At 35.4% G+C, this 23,582-nt stretch overlaps 1 protein-coding gene across 1 annotated transcript in view; it reads left to right on the top strand.

Annotated features, from left to right (window-relative positions):
• The window catches only part of ABL1 (ABL proto-oncogene 1, non-receptor tyrosine kinase), a 209,203-nt gene that overhangs the window by 741 nt on the left and 184,880 nt on the right, over positions 1 to 23,582 (top strand). The gene's annotated exons all lie outside the window — the stretch shown is intronic.

The following is a 23,582-nucleotide window of genomic DNA, read 5'->3' as shown; positions in this document are numbered from 1 at the left end:
ACACAAATGTTACTTGCATATAGTGCATACTTTAAAATGTTGGTTGAATGAACAAACATATAAATTTTTTTATCCACCATGAACATTAATAATTTTCTCTTTAATAATGTTTTTCTGATCCTCGGTGTGTTTGAAATTACATTTATGAAAAGAAATGTTGCCATTAAAATATTTAGTGTATTATTATTTTTGGTATCTTACTGTCTTTGTGTGCTAATAGCTTGCTTTTAGTAACTCAAATTAAAGCAAACAACCAACTTAAACTGATATCTGTCTCCCAATACAAACAGCCATTGACTTATGAACTCAGGATCCAGTTTATAGTTCTCTTATGAGGAATAGTATTTGTGAGGTCTTGTGACCTGATGACAGACCCTGTTAAAATATTTAGTTATGCTGAGCCCTCATCATCAAATTCACAAGGTATGCAAGCCATATATGTGTGAAATTTTTTAAACTGATACTGTGCTTGACAATTGAAACATAGATTAATGAATGTTAGTATTTCCCAAGTGGGTGTTTAATCCAAGAACCTTTTTAACGAAGATGTATTGAAGGTGAAGAAAAACAGATCAAAATTAACTAATCTTGTGAGTGCTTTAAATTTTTTAGCAGCATGAAGTGGTGCAAAGAGTATTAAAGTTGGAATTTGAAGACTTTGACTCCAGCTCTGCTACCTAAACCTATGTGATCTTGTTAAAGTCACTTAAAGTCATTGGTCCTTAAGTTTCTCATCTGTGATATTAAGGGGTTCGCTAAATGACTTCTTTTTTAAAAATTTTATTTAATTGATTACTTAAAAATTTTTCCATGGTTACATGATTCATGTTCTTTCCCTCCCTCCCCCCCCATAACCAACGCACACTTCCACTGGGTTTTACATGTGTAATTGATCAAGACCTGTTTCCATATTATTAGTATTTGCACTAGGGTGTTTGTTTACAGGCTACATCCCCATTCATATCCCCATCGAACCATGTGATCAAGCATCAACTAAATGACTTCTGAGGGCCCATTCAGATTCAAATCTGTGGTTTTTGATCAACTAGAAACTCAAATTTTAATTCTTCTTAAGTTTCTTGAAAGAACTCTGAAGTCGAATTACATTTTAGTCCAGTCTGATAGGTAAATTTTGTGATTTTTAAAATGATCTCATGATTTTTCTTTCACTCTCTGTTTCCTCTCATTCCTTGTAAAAGTTCATTTTAAAATGCATTGGTAGGGGGTAGCTAGGTGGCTCAGTGGATTGAGAGCCAGGCCTAGAGATGGGAGATCCTGGGTTCAAATCTAGCTTTAGATACTTCCTAAATATATGACCCTGGGTAAGTCACTTGACCCTCATTGCTTAGCCCTTACCACTCTTCTGCCTTCAAACCAATATACAGTGTTGATTCTAAAACAGAAGGGATGGGTTTAAGAAATAAATAAAAAAATATTGATAACAAATGATATTTTAGTTGACTGATCACTTTGCTATAACAACTTTTCTTTTTTTAAATAACTTTTTCTTTTTTTAAAATAAATTTTATTTTTTCCAATCATCAAAATCATCCTTTCCTCACCTCCCCTTTCCTGATTTGAGAAAGAAAGAAAAATAACTTAAGAAAAACAACTTGACTGTACCTGTTATAAACATCTGTAATAAAGCAAAACACATTCTCACTTCAGTCTGCACTATGAATCTATCACCTCTCTTTTAGGAGGTGGAGAGTATGTTTTCATCAAATAGTTATCTGAAATTATAATTAGTCAATTATAATTAGATTATAATTATAATCTGGTGGTCAAAGTTCTCAAGTGTTTCAGTTGTTTGTCCTTACATTATTGTTATTGTTGTCATTGTTCTGTTTACTCACTGCTTTGCTTTTTACCTGTCTTTCCAGGTTTCTATGAAACTATTTCCCATCATTTCCTACAATACAATAGTATTCTCCCCTATTTATATACCATAACTTGTACAACCACTTCCTATTTTTGGGCACCCTCTCAATACCTAATTCTTTGCAACTACAAAAAGCTGCTACAAATATTTTTGTACATCTTTAGAGTATGTTTTGCTTAGGACTTTTCTCACCCGTAATGTACATTCTCTCTTATTTTCCCACTCCTTTTTCTTCTTTCCCTTTTCCCCCCCTTTTGAATGAAGTCTATTTTAGTACCCAACTCTGTCAGTCAGTCAATAAGTAAGCATTTGTTAAATATCTATTATTTATAAATGCATAAATGTAGCACAAGGCAATGTGCTAAGTGTTGAGAACCAAAGAAAATGTACTGTTCCCTCCTCTGAATAGTTCCGAGAAGAGTGAGAATCAAGTATCTACTTCATCTCCCATCCCTTCCACCTCGTTTGTAGTCTTCTACTTGTGCACCCTTTTGTTGTTGCTGTTGTTCTGTTATTCACTGTTTCAGTTGTGACCCACTCTTTGTGCCCCCATTTGGTGTTTCCTTGGCAAATATGCTGGAATGGTTTGTCATTTCCTTCTCTGCCTCATTTCACAGATGAGGAAACTGAGACTAACAGGGTCGAGGGACTTGTCCAGAATTACACAGCTTCTAACTGTCGTGAGGCCAGATATGAGCTCATAAAGATGAGTCTTCTGATTCTAGACCCTGTACTCCAGCCACTGCACTGTTTAGCTGCCCTCTGCTTGTAGGATTATGTAAGATTATTATAATAGAGGGAAAAAATGGAAAAGAAATGAGAATTACGGAAGAAAGAATTGGAAAGAGAATTAATAGCTTGATACAAGGAGTAGAAAACATTACCCAAGCAACAAACTTCCTGAAAATTTGAATTCACCAAATAGAAGATGATGCCACTCACAAACCTTCTTCTATTCTTTACCCAATTAGTGTATTCTCCTTGCTGTTGCTCTTCCCCCTCCCCCCATTATAGTAACATATGATGATTTTTTTTTTTAAAGTCCTTACCTTCTGTCTTAGAATCAATACTGTGTATGGGTTCTAAGGCAGAAGAGTGGTTCTAAGGCCACTTAGGGTCAAGTGACTTGCCCAGGGTCACTCAATTAGGAAGTGTCTGAGGTCAGATTTGAATCCAAGACCTCCTGTCTCTGGGTCTGGCTCTCAATCCACTGAGCCCCCCAGCTGCCCCCCACATATATTGGTTCTAAGGTAGAAGAGCAGTAAGGCCTACACAATTAGGGTTAAGTGACTTGCCCAGGGTCACACAAGCTAAAATGTGTCTGACATCAAATTTGAATCCATGACCTCTTCTCTCTAGGCCTGGCTCTCATCCACTGAGTCACCTTAACCTAGCTACTACCCCCATCCTTCATTTAAGATCACTAAAACGTAGTAAGCAATTCCAAGGCACTCTGACTAATTAGACTCCCTTCATGATGCCTGGTGAGAGGATTGTGAGGGGAAATATATATATATATATATATATCTTTTATTTCAACTTAAACATTGAAAATTATCATATTTCTAGATTAACTAAAAATTATTTTTATATGGAATGCTTTATAGACATCTCAAACTACACATGTTTAAAATAGAACTAATTTTCTTTTCTCCAAACCTAACTTCCAGATTTTCACTCTTCTGATCAGGCCACCACTATTCTTCTTGTCACCCATTTTGCATTTTTGGTATCATCCTTAACTCTTCATTTGTAGTATTTTGTCAATTGCTAAAATTTGTTTCTGTCTCCACAATATCTTTTGCATCTCTTCCTTAAATTGTCAAGCATTTATTTTTTCTCTCTCCTATCCCTCTGTCTTCCTCCCCTACCCCAAAAGAAAAACAAAATCTTTGCAGTGAATAATCATAATCAAGCAAAATTGATTCTCACATTGGACATGTCTAAATACATGTATCATTCTGCATATTAGTATATCATCTCTCTTTCAGGTAGGTAGATGAAGTCTTCATCAATTCCTCTGGAATCGCCTTTGGTTATTGTGTCAATTAGAGTTCTTAAGTCTTTCAAAAAGTGTTCATTTTTCCCATTCATAGTGGCTCATCCCTGTAGTCCTTGCTTTGGTGGGGAGGAGGGGGAAGGCGGGGAAGGCGACTGAGATTGGTGGATCTCTCGAACTTGAAAGTTCTGAGTTGGAATAGAACAAAGCTGATCAGGTGTTTATAGAAACTGACACCAACATAGTGAACTTCTGGAAGTGGAAGGCCACCAGGTTGCCTAAGGAGAAAGGTACATTGACTTGGGTCAGAAAAACAGCTGTTTAAAATTTGTGCCAAGCACAGCAGTATTGGGAATTATTGCCGCATCGCCCATGAGTGATTGCTGCATTTTCAATCTGGTCAAGGTGGGGAGCCTTGTTTTCCCCACCCAAAGGAAATACTAGTTTATTTTTTACAATTTCAGTATAGTATAAATTATTTTGATTAAGCTTACTTTGCATCAATTCATATAAATCTTTCTAGGTATTTCAGAAACCATCTCATCCCCTATTCTTTTTTTTTTTAATTTGAAAATCTTTATGTATTTAATTAGTTTAGGATATTTTTCCATGGTTACATGATTCGTGTTCTTTCCCAACCCCTCCTCCTACCCCCCTCCTATAGCCAATGTGCAATTCTACTGGGTTTTACATGTGTCATTGATCAAGACCTATTTCCAAATTATTAATATTTGTATTAGGGTGATTGGTGAGAGTCTACATCCCCATCATTCCCTATTTCTTAATGTATGATAGTTTCCCATTACATTCATGTACCATGATTTGTTCTGCTATTACCCAAATGATGATTTCTTCTCCTTCTTAGTTTTCTTATATCCTCTTCATCCCACTCTGTATATTCCATGATCAGGTGATACTGGCCTCCTTGTTGTTCCTCACATAAGGTGATCCTCTATCATAAATCTGCATTTTCAGTGGCTGTCCCGGAAGCCTAGAACTCTCCACCTCATGGCTTCCCTAGCTTTAGTCCCACCTTTTACAAGAAGCTTTTCCCTCCCCTACTTAATGTTAGTGCCTTTCTGGGGACAGCTGGGTAGCTCAGTGGATTGAGAACCAGGCCTAGAGACGGGAGGTCCTAGGTTCAAGTCTGGCCTCAGACCCTTCCCAGCTGTGCGACCCTGGGCATGTCACTTGACCCCTATTGCCTACCCTTACCACTCTTCTGCCTTGGAGCCAATTCACAGTATTGACTCTAAGATGGAAGGTAAGGGTTTAAAAAAAATGTTAATGCCTTTCTTCTGAGATTAACTCCAATTTACCCTGTATATATCTTTTCTTATTTGCCTCTGTTAGACTTCGAGCTCTTGAAGAGTAGAGACTGTTTTTTGCCCTTAATTTGTATCTCTAGAACTTAACACAAAGTAGACATTTAATAGATGCATCTTGACTGTTCCCTTCTCTTTACTCATACATTTTTGTGAATTCCTGGTTTAGGTTCTCATTACTTTCCTTTACTATTGCAATAACCTAATTAGTCTCCTTTGCCTCAAGTCTCTGCCTTTAGTATTCATTGTCTACATAGTTACCAAAATGATTTTTCTAATGTCTTTGCATTATGCAGGATTGCTTAGCTGATTTGATAGTATTGAACTTATAATCAGAAAGACCTGAGTTCAAATAATGCCACAGATACTAGTAAGCTGTATGAATTTGGTCACCTCATTTAATCTTTCTCTGATTCAGTTTTTTCATCTGAAAAGTGGGACAACAGGTTTGTTGTGAAGGTCAAATATATCAAAAATGTTTGGAAACTGTGGAAACTTTGAAGTGCTTTATAAATGTTAACTATTTTAAACTCACTGACTCCCTATTATCTTGAGGATCAAATATGCATGTAACTATTTGATATTTAGAGCCCTTTACAACTTGACCTTAACCTGCTTTTCCAGCCTTCATACATTCTTTCACATATATTACATTCGCCTAGTCTGACTTTCTATTTTCCCTCATTCACAGCATTCTAGACTGTTCTTTTGCCTTTACTGTCTCTCCTGCCTGTCCCGCATCTCTACCACTTAGAAGTCCTGATTTCCTTCAAGATATCAGCTTAAGTGCTATCTTCTATTTGAAGCCTTTTTTGACCTCGATAGCTTCTATGGCCTCCCCCCTACATTATCTTGTATCTCTTTTGTATATATCTCTATATAAGCTCCTTGTAGGCAAGAACTCCCATTTTTGCCTTTGTAAAACCCCAATGCTTGGCACAATGCCTGCCTGGCACATAGTTATTAGTATTAACTCACTAATAAAAGTTTATTTTGCTTAATAAATGTACTTTATTGCGGGTAACTAGTTGGCTCAGTAATAGAGAGCCAGGCCTAGAGACAGGAGTTCTTGGGTTTAAATATGGCTCAGACACTTCCTACCTGTGACCCTGTGTAAGTCACTTAATCCCCATTGCCTAGCCCTTACTACTTTTCTATTTTACAACCAATACATGGTATTAACTCTTAAGATGGAAGGTAAGTATTTTTTAAAAATGTGCTTGATGATAAGGTAATAGTTTAAAAAATGTATCTTCAACCTTAAAAATGAAACTTTAGTTAAGGTAAATGTCCTGGGAACTTGGTAGAAAAGAAATCATTGTCTCTTTTTAAAAAATCATTATTAAATGATATTAAATGACAGTTTGCATAAGGGATTGATAAAGGTAGGTTGGCATAATAGAAAGAACACTTACTAATATGAAACTGATTTTGAAATTTTAGATTTTGAGTTTTTGAGCCTGGATTGAAGCCTAGCTCTGCTAGGATTCTTGTTTGACCTTTCATAAAGTCACTTGACCTTTTTTTGAGACTAAATTTCTTACCTGTAAAATGAAGGAAATTGACTATTTACTCTTTAATGGCCTTTAGAGCTGCAACTCTTATAATCTATGAATCTTTCCAAACCTTGGAATATTGAGGTAAACATTTAAAAATATAAGAAATGTGAAAGTGCTTTGAAAACTACTTAACAAGAGGTGGAACCAAGATGGTGGAGAAGGTATTACAGACTCACCTGATCTCTACCAAATTACTCTCCAAGCAACTTTGATATAACACCTTAAAACAAAATTTCGAATGGCAGTACTTACAAAAGGACATGGTGAAACAATTTTTCTGCCCAAAACAATTTAAAAGGCTGGCATAAAAGATCTATAGTACTGGAGTATAAGTGGAGTGCAGAGTATCATGTTAAGGCAGGCCCCATCTTGCCAAGGCAGCAGAGGTCTTGGGGGATGGGGGATGCTGAATCAGCAGTGAAGGCTTCTGGAGCTTTCAGCCATAAATGGTTAGTTTGGGGGGGGGGGAGGATTGGACAGCTCCTCAGAAGAAGATTATTGGGGTCCCTTTGCTTGCTCTGGGTGCAAGACTTACACATTACCGATATGCATATCCAGGTCTCAGTCCTAGGTTGAGGTGTCAAAACAGGGAGGAGCAATAAACACCAAATGCTTGTGGTATTAGGGGCACAGGGAACTCTGGACACAGTTCCAATGTAGGAAAGAGTGCTTGTGGTTGGTTACAGACCAGAACACAGGCTAAGAGAGTTTTAGACATGCCTCTCCTTAGACCATGCCTCCTTGGAAGATTTATAGATCCTCAGAGCTAGCTTTGTAGGTAGTTGCACAAAGAACTGGAATTTTAAGTTAAAAGAGAAGGAAAAAAGCTAGGAAAATGAGCAAAAAACAAACAAAAAAAATCAACATAGAAAGTGATTTTGGTCATGGGAAAACTAAAACCCAGAAGGAAATAACAAAGTCAATATTGCTGCATCCAGGGCTTATAAGAAAAGATATGAATTGGTTTCAAGCCCCAAAAGAATTAATGGAGGAGTTCAAAAAGGATTTTAGAAGTCAAATAAAAGAGGTAGAAGAAAAATTGGTAAATGAAATGAGAATAATGCAGGAAAATCATGAAAAAAAAGTATAGCTTGGTTAGGGAGGTACAAAAAATACTGAAGAAAATAATATCTTAAAAAACATAATAGGTAAATAGATTTACCAATTGATAAAAGAGGCACAAAAATCTATTGAATAGAATAGAAAAAGCAGAATTGGCCAAATGGAAAAAGATATGCAAAAATGCACTGAAGAGAACTTAAAAGGTAGAATTGGCCACATTAAAAAAAAAGTACAAAAACTCAGTGAGAACTTCTTAAAAATTTGAATTGGCCAAATGAAAAGGGAGGTACAAAAGTTCAGTTAATAAAATAATGCCTTAAAAATTAGAATTGGGCAAATGGAAGTTAATGACAATTAATTGTAAACAATCAAACTGAAAAGAATGAAAAATTTGAAGAAAATGTGGATTATCTCATTGGGAAAAAAACTGACCTGGAAAATAGATCCAGGAGAGATAATCCAAGAAATTATTAGACTACCTGAAAGCCATGATCAAAAAAAGGACTTGGATATTATCTTTCAATAAATTATCAAGGGAAACTGTTCTAACATTCTTGAACCATAAGGCAAAATAGAAAGTGAAAGAGTCTTGATTACCTCCTGAAAGAGATCTCAAAAGGAAAACTTCCAGGATTATCAGAACCAAATTCTGGAACTCTTAGGTCAAGGAGAAAATATTGCAAGCAGACAAAAAGAAACAATTCAGATATCATAGAGCCACAGTGAGGATAACACAAGATTTAGCAGCTTCTACTATTAAAGGATTTGGGGGGGTGGGCTAGAAAATGATATTTCAGGGGGCAAAGGAGTGAGTCCTTCTACTGAGTAACTTTGAAATGGATATTCAGTGAAATAGAGGACTTTCAAACATTCCTGATGAAAAGACAGAGCTGACTGAAAAGTTTGACTCTCAAATACAGGTCTCAAGAGAAATATAAAAAAGACAACAGTCAAATACTGGTACTTGTTTAACAACCATATTTACTCTCTCCCTATGAAGAACACACTTTTTAGTTTGGTCTGCGTTATTAACATTTACCATCAATTCCTTAGGCATAGATAATAAACAAAATAATAAATCAGGGCTAGATTTGTAACCTGGAAGTGTAACCATTGGCTCTCAAAGGCTGATTTGGCTCTATCTCACTACTGGTTATTATTTAACCATATTTACTGTGTTTAAAATTAAAACATTTTTTAAAAATCCATTAAAAATAACAATAACAAGCCCATTACACGTTAACATATTTTTGATGAAAAATAACTGTCTTCCAAAACAAAAATTTAGTGAGAATAGCATTGCTTTATATATTTTTGCATATTTCTTTATGTCTGGCTTTATAGAAGTTAGGTAGATTCCCATATCTGCCTGCATTCAGTCTTTTGCCATATGCTGTTTTGGTTGAAATATAGCAAGAAAATCCAGCCTTATACAGATGCAGGAGGAATATTTTACTAGGCAAATACTATCTTAGTATTATTATGAAAATAATTTTGACTTTGGGGACTTGTTGAAAGGGGCTTGAGGACCTCCAGAGATCTATGGATTACATAGTCTGAGAACTGCTTTTATAGAGTGAAGGGCAGATATAGATGATGGAAAAGAATTTATTAAAAAGAAAATTTGACTTAAATTAAGCAAAGCATCCCATCTATGGAAAAATAAATGAAATTTAAGAAGACATAAAATTAGTTCTTTAGTAGTTAATGCTTTTTAACATAAGGAAGAGGTCCATTAATACCATTATTTTCCTCTATTGCCATACTCTTCTCTCTCTCTGGAATATTTAATATTTATACTTGCCTTTGCTTTTGTCATGTTGTTCATCTTGCCTCTAGGAATGTTGTTTTCCCCTTTTTTTCTGTGTCTAGAGATTACTTATACTTTAAACATCAAGTTTTACCTCTTCCATAAAGCTTTTCCTGATTATTCTACCCCTGTCTGAATATTTTGCCTTTGAATGTGTTAAGAACTTATCTATGTACCCAAATTTAGTATTAAATTATATTCTGACTTGTGTTCACTACTATTTCTAAGAGGCTGCCTCTTCACATGAACTGTTTTTGGAGTGCAGGTACTACGGATAGAGCATACTTTATACTACTTTATCTTCTCTATTACCTCGTAAAGTACTGAATACATAGTGAGTCCTCAATGAGTACTTGGTATTCATTAGACTGTCTCATAATAATTTTCTATGTTTTTGCTTCTATTGAGTATGTGCTTTCCTCTTTTCTCTAGTCTTATAAATTTCTTTTCTCTTTCTACTTGGGCACAATTCTGTAATGTATGGAAAACGGAGGAGAAGGAAACTGACCATATCTTCTAAATTGCATATTTACTGTCTTGTTCTATCTGAGATGCCAAAATGTAGACTTAAAAAATGAAACAAAGCACTTACTGCTCTCAGGGTAAAATAACCACATGTAGATGGCTGGCAGCACACTGGGGGTACTTTGAGGTTGCCTACGTCAATGGACTGAGAGCTCAGTTGAATGTTTACTGAGTACTGTATGACTTGATAGGTTGGATACAGGGAAGTATAAAATCTATTCTTTCCCTATATTCCCTATATTCTAGTTAGGAGCCTATATTCTAGTTAGGAAAATGTACACAGATATAATAAAAGAAACATCTAATACAGGGCAAAATATTAAGTATGGAAAAAAGGAAAGAACATTAGATTTGGGAGGCAGCATGGGACCATAGAAAAAGTGCTAGATTTGGGGGGGGAGGGAAGGACCTAGTTTCAAAGCCTGCCTCTACAATGTAATACCTATGTGTCTTTAGGCATGTCATTTGATCTCTCTGGGCTTTGGATACCTCTTGGGATCAGATGATCTCTGAAGCCTCTTCCAACTTTAAATAAAAAAAATGCTGTGTTCCTGTGATTTGGAGTTAGATGACCTGTGTTTGGATGCAGACTTATTACCTCTCTGGTGTTAGGAAAAATTGAGAGGTAACATAAACATAATGTATAGGGAGTGAGACTTGACTTCAGATTTTCCTGGCAGTTTTCTGCCGTTGACACTTGTTAGTTGTATGATTATGGGCAAGTTACTTTACAGGGTTAACCTCAGTTTCCTTTTTCTTGAGGCCTCTGGTGGTACATTGGAAAGAGTGCTAGGCCCAGAGTTGGGAAGATCTTAGTTCATATCCAGTTTCAGACATTTATAAGCTGTGTGACCCTGGGTGAGTTACTTAACCTCTCTTTGCCTCACTTTCCTCAACTTTAAAATAGAGATAATCAGAGTGCCTATCTTGCAGGGTTGTTGTGAAGATCAAATGAGATAATATTTATAAAAGTGCTTAGCACAGTGTCTGAAATATAATAGGTACTATTTAAATTCTTACTTGCTTCCCTTCTTCCTTATCTCTAAAATGAGGATAATATTCCTGCTACTTGATCCACAGATTTTTTGAAATAATCTGTGTAAAATACTTTGCAAACTATACAGTACCATGTGAATGGCCATTCCTGTTATTACTTGAGAGAGTTAAGTAGGGCTCTAGTTCCTTGTCTGCAAAATGAAGGGATTGCCTACCTAAATTAATTTTAGTGCCATGCCTATCAAACTACGAAGAAATATTTTTACTGGATTAGAAAAAACTATAACAAAGTTCATTTGGAAGAACAAAAGATCAAGAATATCAAGGGAAATAATGAAAAAAATGTGAAGGAAGGTGGCCTAGCAGTACCAGATCTTAAACTGTACTATAAGGTGATGGTCATCAAAACAATATGGTACTGAAGAGACAGAAGGGAGGATCAGTGGAATAGACTTGGGCTAAGTGACATTAGCAGGACAGTCTATGATAAACCCCAAAATCCCAGCTTTTGGAACAAAAATTCATTATTTAACAAAAACTGCTGGGAAAATTAAAAAACAGTATGGGAGAGATTAGGTTTAGATCAACATCTCATACCCTATACCAAGATAAATTCAGAATGGGTGAATGACTTGAATATAAAGAAGGAAATTATAAGTAAATTAGGTGAACACAGAATAGTATATATGCCAGATCTTTGGGAAAGGAAAGATTTTAAGACCAAGCAAGAGTTAGAAAAAATTACAAAATGTAAAATAAATAATTTTGATTACATTAAATTAAAAAGTTTTTGTACAAACAAAACTAATACAACCAAAATTAAAAGGGAAGCAACAAATTGGGAAAAAATCTTTGTAACAAAAATCTCTGACAAAAGTCTGATTACTCAAATTTATATAAGGAGCTAAATCAGTTGTACAAAAAAATCAAGCCATTTCCCAATTGATAAATGGGCAAAGGGACATGAATAGGCAAATTTCAGATAAGGAAATCAAAACTATCAATAAGCACATGAAAAAATGTTTTAAATCTCTTATAATGAGAGAAATACAAATCAAAACTACTCTGAGGTACTACCTCATGACAGCAAAGGAAAATAATAAATGTTGGAGAGGATGTGGCAAAATTGGGACACTAATGCACTGCTGGTGGAGTTGTGAATTGATCCAACCTTTCTGGAAGGCAATTTGGAACTATGCCCAAAGGCTTTAAAAGACTGTCTGCCGGGGGCAGCTGGGTAGCTCAGTGGAATGAGAGTCAGGCCTAGAGACGGGAGGTCCTAGGTTCAAATCTGGCCTCAGACACTCCTCAGCTGTGTGACCCTGGGCAAGTCACTTGACCCCCATTGCCTACCCCTACCACTCTTCTGCCTTGGAGCCAATACACAGTATTGACTCCCAGATGGAAGGTAAGGGGTTTAAAAAAAAAAAAGACTGTCTGCCTTTTGATCCAGCTATACCACTGCTGGGTTTGTACCCCAAAGAGATAATAGGGAAAAAGACTTGTACAAAAATATTTATAGCTGCGCTCTTTGTGGTGGCAAAAAATTGGAAAAAGAGGGGATGCCCTTCAATTGGGGAATGGCTAATGTAAGAGGGGAAATCTAGATATTTAAGGTGTGGTCACCAGAAATCAGTTAACTCGATTTCAAAATAAAATAGACCCAAGTCAGGATGACTTTTATGGTGGTTTATTTACAATTAAGAAGTTGAAGATAGGGAAGTTGAGAGAGAGAAACTCTGGCCTAGTCCCGAGGCCTGAACCAGGTAGGAATTTAGAGGCCCCAGCAGAGGGGCACAGAGTTTAATTAAACAAGGCTTCTAGCCACAAGGCTTCCTTTAAGAAGAGAGGCCTCCTTAAGGCTAGAGCCTCCAGAAACACCAAGGGAAGAGAAGGAGAGTCAGCCTAACTTACCCATGTGACAGTTCAAAGGGAAGCAGTCTGAGGTCTCACCAGAGATCCTTCAACACCACGTTTAAAGCACCAACTGCCTCCATAGGAAGTTACCATCATATTTAAAAGATAACATCTTTTTGTCACTTCTTGCGTTCACCTCCAATTTCAAGTGGACAAATGGCAGTCTCAACACTGTTTTGGACTGCCCAAAGAGCAGTCCCTTGTTTTTGATTTGTTACTTACTATCATGTGTGGGTAAGAGACCTCCCCCTTCCCATTTAATTCTAAGTTGGGTGGGGTGATATTATTCCTGGTAGCTAAAGTCTGAACAAATACATGAGGGTGAGCTAATTCCATTCACACAAGCCCCCCTGATGATTCTTGGGTGCCTAGTCACCCCAAGTGATCACTTTACAGTCATCTTGTACCCACAAAGGTCTTCTAACTATAATAGTTAGAGATAAGAGGGAAATGGAAGAGAGAGAAAGCAAAACCAATGTTTTGCTAGGCACATTGACAAAATCCAATTGGGGGCAGTTCCCTATTGGCATAAAAATCTACATTCAAATTGTCCTCTTTCCTTTTATCCCCAAATTTCTGTAATTTAAAAGTTATGTTTACAAGAGTGTTTGAGGAGACCAGTCTCTCTCCGCTCTCAGCAGGGAATGTGATATTGGAAAATTTGGGGTTCCTTGAGCTGATATTGAGATCCATGATATAAACTTCCTGTGGATGGTTAGGGGACTTGAAAACTACATTTCCCATGATTCAATGGGCTTCCTGTCTTACGTGGTGATGTGAGCCAATGTAGAGGCTTAAATAGGGAGAACTTGATTGGTACTTCCTCTTTGCTAGGAAGCAGCCAAGGGGAAGGTATGGTGGCATTTTGAATTAGATCTTAGCAGGGACGTGGTTCTTTTTATTTATCAATATGACTATTAATAAAACCTTAATCTTTTAAAATATACCCTTTTATATTAATTTTATCTGTAACTGAACAAATTGTGGTATCTTTTGGTGATGGAATACTATTGTGCTCAAAGGAATAATGAACTGGAGGAATTCCATGTGAACTGGAATGACCTCCAGGAATTGATACAGAGCAAAAGGAGCAGAACCAGGAGAACATTATACACATAGATGGATACACTGGTATAGTCGAATGTGGGACTTCTCTACTAGCAGCAATGCAGTGATCCAGGATAACTCTGAGGGACTTATGAGAAAGAACGCTGTCTATATCCAGAGAAAGAGCGGTGGGAGTAGAAACACAGAAGAAAAACAACTGCTTGATCATATGGGTTAATGGTAATATGATTAGGGATATTGACTCTAAATGATCACCCTAGTGTAAATATCAATAATATGGAAATAGATCTTGATCACTGACACATGTAAAACCCAGTGGAACTGCTCCTTGGCTTTGGGAGGGGGAGTGGGAGGAGGAGAGGGAAAGAACATGAATCTTGTAACCATGGAAAAATATTCTAAATTAATCAATAAAATTTTCCAAAAAAAAAAAAAAAAGAAAGAAAAAAGTAAAATTAAGGGATTGGACTACATGAACTCTTAAGATTTCTTCTGACTTCTATTTTTGTGGTCTTATCAGTGGAACAGACAGTAAAGGACATGAGAAACTGAAAGAAGAGGAGGATCACCATGGGTAGTCAGGGAAAGAGTCATTGAGGAAGAGGTCTAGAAGGATACGTAGGTTTCATGAGGTGGAGTGACAAGTCCAAGGGTATTCCAGGTGTGTGTGGTGAAATGATTTTACCAAAATCTTGTGGCAGAATGAAGAAAGATCTGTCAGGTAATAGTGAGCAGATCAGTTTGTTTTAAGATGTATTGATGCTACTTTGAAGTTATTGCTAATGTGTGATTGCTAGTGTTCAAGTTAGATTGCTTGAGTTAAAGATAGGGATTGGAATTGGAAATATGATTTTATTTATATAAAAAACTCTTGGATAAGGAAGCTCTTGCCAATAGAGATTAGTACCAATACCTCATAGTCTTAAAGAATTGTGTAAAGCAGGACTGTCAAACTCAAGACATGTAGAACTTCTGAGTGAGGCTGAAAAAGATTAAAATAAAACTGGGAAGGGGTGGCTAGATGACTCAGAGGATAGAGAGTCAGCCCTAGGGATGGGAGGTCCTAGGTTCAAATTTACCCTCAGATACTTCCTAGCTGTGTGACCCTGGGCAAGTCACTTAACCCTAGTTGCCTCACCCTTACTGTTCTTCTGCTTTGGAACTGATTAGTATTGATTCTAAGACAGAAAGTAAAGGTATAAAAAAAAGACCAAAAAAATGGGAAGTGTTTAAATTAAAATAGAATGTTGTCCAGTTGTTTTCAGTCATATCTGACTTTTTGTAACACTATTTGCAGTTTTCTGTGCCAAATTCCTGGAGTGGTTTGCCATTACCTTCTCTAGCCCATTTGACAGATGAGGAACTGAGGCAGAGTGGCTTAAATGACTTCTAGGATCATAAGCTAATATGTGTCTAAGTCTGGATTTGAACTCAGGAAGATGAATCTTCCTGACTTCTGGCCTGGTACTCTATCCATTGCCCAAAATATAACATAGATAATGCTATTTTGAGATTTTCAAGTTAATACTGATCTAGAGTACTGAAAATTAAATTGATTTGCTCAAGTTCACACAGCTAGCATATCTAAAGTAGTACTTGAATACAAGTCCTCCTGACTTTTTAAGGCTGTATCTCTAGCATTGCCTTTTATTTTGTTAGCAAGCACACTTATTTATTAATATATACACAATTTAAAAAACTGACTTAAACATAAATTTCTCCTATGACCTTTATGAATGTTATGTCTAAGAAATAAATCTACAATGGTTATCTTGCCATTTTTTTCCTTGTAATGTTAAAAAGTTTTTTTTTTTTTTTTTAAATAAAATCCTTACCAATACTGTGTATTGGCCCCAAGGCAGAAGAGTGGTAAGGGTAGGCAATGGGGGTCAAGTGACTTGCCCAGGGTCACACAGCTGGGAAGTGTCTGAGGCCAGATTTGAACCTAGGACTGGTTTTCAATCTCTAGGCCTGGTTTTCAATCCACTGAGCTACCCAGCTGCCCCTTCTTGTAATGTTTTATTAATGGTTTTTCTTATACCACAATCTTTTCCTAGTATAGTATGCTCCCCTACTTTAGAACTTTCCCTTATAATAAAGAAAAATAGGCAAAATCAACTGACAAAGCAACCACAGCTAAGAGTTTCCGAAACTGTTAGTCTTTCCTTTTCTACTAAGAGAAGGGAAGTGGTCTTTTGGAACCAAGTTTAGTCATTGCTTTTAATCTGAATTCTGATTTCTTTTAAAATGTACATTATTGTATTTGGTAGATACTGTTTTTCTGGTTCTGCTTTTTTTTCCCCCCTGCATCATTTCCTACACATTTTCATGTTTCTTTGAATTTCTCCTCTCTTTTGCATTGTGTGCTTTAGTACCCTAATGTTCCATTACATTCATTTTCTCCAGCTTGTCAAGTCATTCTATAATCAATGGACCATTTTTTTTTGGCTACTACAAAAAGTGCTACTTTGAATATTTTGATATATATGAGATATTTCTTTTTGTCATTGATTTCCCTGGCATAGATGCCCAATATATTGCTCAGCCAAAGTGTCTGAACAGTTTAGTGGTTTCTCTGTCATAATTGCAAATTGTCTGGTAGAACAGTTGGACCAATTCACAGCTTTACCAGCAGTGTATTAGTGTGCCTGCCTTCTCACAGTCCCTTCCATATAGACTGTCTTTTATCATCTTTGCTAATTTGATGAGTCAGAGTTGTTTTAATGTGTATTTTTCTTAATATTTTGTATGTGGTTATTGTTGTTTTGCTTTTCTTCTTTTGAAAAAGATTGCTATCATTTGACCACTTTTCAAGGTGGAAATATTTCTTGGCCTTATTTGTGTTTATTTCTTATGATTCTTGGACATCATCTTTTTATCAAATATTTCATGAAAACATTATTTTCCCCACTTGGTAGCATTTCTTATTCTAGCTGCCTTGTTTTTTTTTTTTTTATATAAATACTTTAAAAATTGTATATTCAGTTCACCAAGCACTTATTAAATAGTTACTGCGTGCAAGACATTGTGCCAAGCTTGGGGACACAGGGACAAAATGAGATATGGTTCCTGTTCCCAAAGAGTTTACAATTCTACCTTAAGGTTACGCCATATATGCAAATAAATATAATATAAAATTAAAACTGTCTATTTTGCTTTTTTTTTTTTTTTGGTGAGCTCTTCTGTCCCTTATTTGGTTATGAATTCTACCCTCTATAGTTGTGAAAGATTCAATTTTTTAATATATGATCTTTACATATGTAGAAGATTTTGTGTTTGGATTACTTATTTACTTGTAGTTTATTGTATAAGATAGTTTAAGATAGTGTTGAAATTTATTTTCTCCTAAACGATTTTCTAGTCTTCCTGCAGATCTAATGAAACAAGGAGTCCTTGCTCCAGTAGTTTGATTTGGGGAGGGGAGGTTAATGAACACTGAGCTATTGTGTCCATTTCCTTCTAGAGCTTGTTTGTCCGGTCTTTTCCACTGATCTACATTTCTTTTTTTAACCAGCATCAAATAGTTTTGATGACTACTGTTTTGTAAGTGCTGGGCTAATTCTAGGTCCCCCTTTATTCATACTTTTTAAAATTTTCCATGAAATTCTTGATCTTTTGTTGTCCAGATGAATTTTGTTAGGAAATGCTATAAAGTAACTCTTTAGTACAATAATGTGTGTGTATATATAATGTATATACAATAATGTTTATGTATGGTACAGTAATGTATATATAGTTATAAAAATTTGTAAATTAATTTAGGCAATATTTTTGTTATATTGGTCAGGCCTAGCAGTTAATATCTCTCTAATTACTTTTACTTGTCTTCCTTTATTTTTTTATAAAAAGTTACATTTATAAAAGTCCTTAATATTTCTTGGTAAGTACTTCCCAGGTATGTTATTCAATTTGTAGTTATTTTAGGTGGACCTTCTTGTATTTTATTGTGTTGGTTTTTTTCAGTGCTACATAGAAATGCCTGTGTTTTTGTTAATTTATTTTTGTACTTTGTTACTTTACTTTTAAACATCTTGAAGAATTTCTTCCCTGACACTTTGGGTTTTTAAAAATAAATCATCATATAATTTGCATGAGATAATTTTGTCTCCTTCAATATTTATTCCTTTATTTTAGTTATCTCTATGCCGGTGACTTCTGATATACATATATATATATACATATATATATATATATATATTTCTAAGCTCTTTCTTTCCCCTCAACTTTAGGCTTCATTAGTTGCTCATTGAGCATTTCAGACTGGATGTTGAGATGTCTCAAAACTCAGCATGTCCGAAACAGAATTTATCTTTCCCCTTCTAAAACCCTTCCTCCAAACTTATTTTCTATAGTAGGCACCACCATTCTTCCAGTCTCCTAGTTGTGTAATTGCAGAATTATTGTAGATTCACTCCCCCTTTTATCATTTGCCAAATCTAACCATTTCTGCCTTCCCAATATATCTCATCATTACAGTAGCCTCAGTTTTCTTCCCATTCCAGTCTATCCTATAAATAGCTGCTTAATTGCAGATCTAACCACATTACTTCTCTACTCCAATAACTCCTGAGACTTACTATTGTCTCTAGAATCAAATATGAACCCCTCTTTTTAGGTTTAAAGCCTTACATAATCCAGACCTAACTTATTTGTCTACCCTCATTTTATATTACCCTTCTTCTGTACTCTGTCATCCAGGCAAACGGGTCTTTTCTCTGTTCTTCACACGACATCCCATTTCCCATCTTTGAGTCTTTTTTTTTTTTTTTTTAAACCCTTATTGGCTCCAAGGCAGAAGAGTGGTAAAGGTAGGCAATGGGGGTTAAGTGACTTCCCCAGGGTCACACAGCTGGGAAGTATCTGAGGTCAGATTTGAACTTAGGACCTCCCATCTCAAGGCCTGGCTCTCAATCCACTGAACTACTCAGCTGCCCCTACCATCTCTGAGTCTTTGTACTGGCTACCTCCCATCTCTGGAATGGATTTCCTCTTTGACTTTCTCTTATAGAATTCCTTTCTACCCTTAATATGCAGCTTAATATTACTATTTACATAAAATCTTTTCTGATTTCCTTACATGTAAATGTTCTCCCTTTTAAACTTTCTCATTTATTACATAATATAATACGTAAAAATGTGCTAAATATTTATTATACAAGTTTTTATTTTGTAAAAAATATTTTAGTTTCCCAATTACAAATAATAGCAATTTTCAATATACTTTTTCTGAAATTATAAGATCCAGATTGTCTCCTTTTCTCCCTTCCCTCATCTTGGCGAGGTTATATATGTATTATTAAGCAAAACACTTTTCCATATTGGTCATTTTGTAAGAGAATACTCATATAAAATCAGAACCTCAAAATAAAAACTCAAACTAAAATGAAAAATATATGCTTTGATCTGCATTCTGACTCTTAACAGTTCTTTCTCTAGAGGTAAATGCCATTCTTTGTCATAAGCCCTGCAAAATTATCCTGAATCATTGTATTGCTGAGAATAGCTAAGTCTTTCACAGTTGATCATTGTATAGTATTGCTCTTACTATATATAGTATTTTCCTGCTTATTTCAGTATGTATCACACGTACTATTGAAAAAAATGTCCTAGAAGTTTTAGAATTGAAACACATCTTTACAAATGAGCAAATTAAAAGTTAGAAGAAATGATTTAAACAAGGTCACACAGATTGTGGCAGAGGTTGGACTAGAGCTAGTTTCTTGGTTTTTAGGTTAGTGCTCTAGGATTTGTTTTTAAAAAAATAAGCAAAACCCACAACCCTATCTGAAAACACATAATATAAAAACAGTCTTCTTTATGGATTCCTACCAGACCTAAATCTCATGCTATAATATTTCATTCAAAGTAGTGGTACGATTGTAGAAGTTCTGGAATGTGCCTGGGAGAATGAAATTTCAAAAAACTCAGTAACTGTATAGCTATTTATCTAAAGTATACAAATCAAGATATTTAGAAGAAGGTTCCTGAAGATGAAATTTTAGGCTACTGTATCAGGTTGTAATTAAAATCTGTGAACTTTTAACAGCTGAATGACTTTAGAACAAATTACAGTATTCTTTTCATGTTAGTTAACTGCAAGGAGACAGAATTGTAATCAGCCTTTTTTTTCTGCTGCAGAAGTGGAATATAGCATGTGACATAGTATAGTTTTTTACTGTTAGACATGAGTTCTTTGAGAGTTTAAATTGTTTCATTCTTTGTATCCGATTCCTAGCACAGTGCTTGACACCTAGTAAGTGCTTAGTAAATGCTCGTTGATTGATTGAAAATATATAGTTCACTCTCATTTGGTAGCAAGCCAGATATCTGGATATCTGAGAATATCAGGAATTTTTGGGCAATTGTTAGTCTCATAACCAGTTAGAGAAAATATGGATTTTCTTTGTAAAGACAACCTAATCAGATTCCAGAGTTGCTCTATTTTTATGTATATATATATATATATATACACATATACATTTCATGATTATTTCATGATTTATATATATATCCATACACATAACATATGTACATACATATATATATATATAGTCATGAAATCAAAATATCTATTGTAGTAGGTAACTAATAAATTTTAAAAATGTTTATTCCTGAAATAAGACCTAATTTCATCATCTTTACTGTCTTCCCCATCTACTTCTTTGACCCTCAATATAAGAGCATTGATTTGAAAAAGAAAAGAAGTTTTGAAGTAATTGATAGAGATTTTAGTCAGAGTTTCTGGGTTTAAGTTCTGCCTCTACCACTTACTAGATAGTGACTTTGGGTCAATTAACCTCTAAGATTTCAGTTCTGTCATTTGTAAAGTGATGATGCTATTTGTATTACCTACATCTCACAGGGTTGTTGTGAGGATCGAATGAGATAATGTATGTGGAAAGTAGAATAATAATAAATTTATTTCCTTACTATTTTTGTATCATAATGAAATACTAAACTTGGTGGCCTGTACTCAATGAGGATATCAACCTCCATTGGATAAACCCATATTTTGGAATTCCATTAGTTCCCTTATCTTGAAATCTTCCAAAGATTATTAATGTCTTACTATGATTTTTAGTTTACTTCTTTGACATTGAGGATAAATAATGGACTAGGGAAAATTCTTCTTGATGAATTTTAGGTGGAGATTTATTACCTGACTCGATAATAAAGGCTAAACATTTTGTATTTCTTGCTGTGATTTTCAGAGTAACAAAACACAGTCATATTGCCAAAATTCTTTATTCCAATTGCTTTTAATTTCCTCTTCTGCCTTTTTGTCATATCGGATTAATTAAACTGCGTTGGGTTCTTAATATTAGCCACTGGTTCAAATATTTGTGACATCTAACTGCTTTTTTGGTTAACAAACTAATTTGTGCTTCTTAGTCCAACTCTAGGTCTTTATTCTTCTTTTTCTCCCTAAACTGCTGGCTTCTGATTCATCCCTTCCAAAATAAGGCTTGAATGTTTCTCTTTTTTATTGCTTCTTGTAACTTAGTCCTCAATCTTTCCTTTTCTTATAGTATTTTCTGGTTCTGAAAACCTATAGTCAAAACTACAGTAAAATCCCAGGGATCCTTGGAGCACACTTTGGGAGACACTGAGTTAGGTTAATGTTGCACTAGGGAAATTTTCTTTACCTTGCCCATCTGTTACCCAGGGTTACAAAGGCCAAATTGATCATTAAACTTATAGCAGAACTGCCGGTGGTAAAACCCACTTCTAATATATAGCAAATAAAGAAAAGGAATTTGATAAACTGGAGATGACATCAGGAATCATATTAGAAATACTTTATTTAAAGAGTGCCAAAGGGTTTAATTTTTAAAGGTGCAAAAGGAGTGATAGAAAAAATATTGGAAAAATCATAAAATGAAAAATAGGAATTCTTATTTTGAATAATAGAATAAACGAATGCTTTGAGAATAGAATAAACTAATGCTTTGAGAAGACTAGTTCTCTTGGTTGCTATTTAGGTTCAGAAGGCAATTGCTTGGGGCAACTAGGTAGTTCAGTGGATAGAAAGTGAACTCTGGAGACACTGTTGGGGATTGAGGTTCTGGGTTAAAATCTGGCCTCTGATAACTAGCTGTGTGGCCCTGGGCAAGTCACTTAACTCCAGTTGTGTAGCCTTATGCTCTTCTGCCTTGGAATCAATACTTATCAGTTCTAAGACAGAAAATAAAGATTCTTTAAAAAAAAAAAAAAGATGTCGACTTGTGTTGGTATGACAATTTCCTGTTCAACTTATTTTAAATTTTAAGTAAATAAGTTCTAAATTACAATAAAACTTAAATACTTAAACTCTCATCTGGAACTTCTCTTTAATGCTTTGCTTATAAGAGGGAAAAATAAAGGGAAAAACTTAATTTGTTATTTTGAGGATCTGTGATTTGGTCAAAAGGGAATATTCTTTCCATCAATGCAGATTGCCATCCCTTTACACTTTAGATGATTCATTAAAATCCTATTCTAAAGCCTTACAGTAGGTGAACCTCTGTTCTCATTATGTACTCCAGCAGTATACAAAGTTCTGATGAATCTTTTAGAACTAGAACATATGAGCTGATGATGAATTGTATTTGTGGTCCATGGAGCAGCTTAGCCTTGTTGGGAGACTCATCAGGAGAAGTTTGGCTACCAGATGATGACTTGTTTTGGCTATAGTAATTCTAGTTAAAAACAAAAAACATAAAATTTGTAGAGCAGAGATGTTATACTCATGCCTCTGCTGGAACCAGATTAAAAGATAATTGGGAGGGGCAGCTGGGTAGCTCAGTGGAGTGAGAGCCAGGCCTAGAGACAGGAGGTCCTAGGTTCAAACCAGGCCTCAGCCACTTCCCAGCTGTGTGACCTTGGGCAAGTCACTTGACCCCCATTGCCCACCCTTACCACTCTTCCACCTATGAGACAATACACCGAAGTACAAGGGTTTAAAAAAAAAAAGATAATTGGGAGATGTTTTAAAAAATAAATAAAAATGCAGTACAATGGGGGCAGCTAGGTTGTTGTTTGTGTTGGTATAACAGTAGATGGAGAGTCAAGTCTAGAGATGGGAGATCCTAGGTTCATATCTGGCTTCAGATATTTCCTAGTTCTGTGACCTTGGACAAGTCACAACCCCAATTGCCTGACCCTTACTGTTCCTCTGCCTTGGAACCAATATGCAGTATTGATTCCAAGACAGAAGGTAAGAGTGTAAAATACAAATAGATAATGTTAAACTGTGGTTTTCTATGTTATTGTGTGGCCCAGAATCTATTTCTGTTTGAGTTTGACAACAACTCTATTGTAGAATATATCCTAGAGTCAGTATAGGTTCAACCAATATTCTGTACTTTATACATCTGTGATATGTAATGATAATTAGTATTAATCATGAGGGCCCTGAGACTCTTGAGATCAGTTGTATTCAATATATTCTACTTAATAA

The sequence above is a fragment of the Gracilinanus agilis genome, chromosome 2 (assembly GCF_016433145.1).
Source record: "Gracilinanus agilis isolate LMUSP501 chromosome 2, AgileGrace, whole genome shotgun sequence".
NCBI lineage: Eukaryota > Metazoa > Chordata > Mammalia > Didelphimorphia > Didelphidae > Gracilinanus > Gracilinanus agilis.
This window is presented reverse-complemented; position numbering and strand designations above follow the sequence as displayed.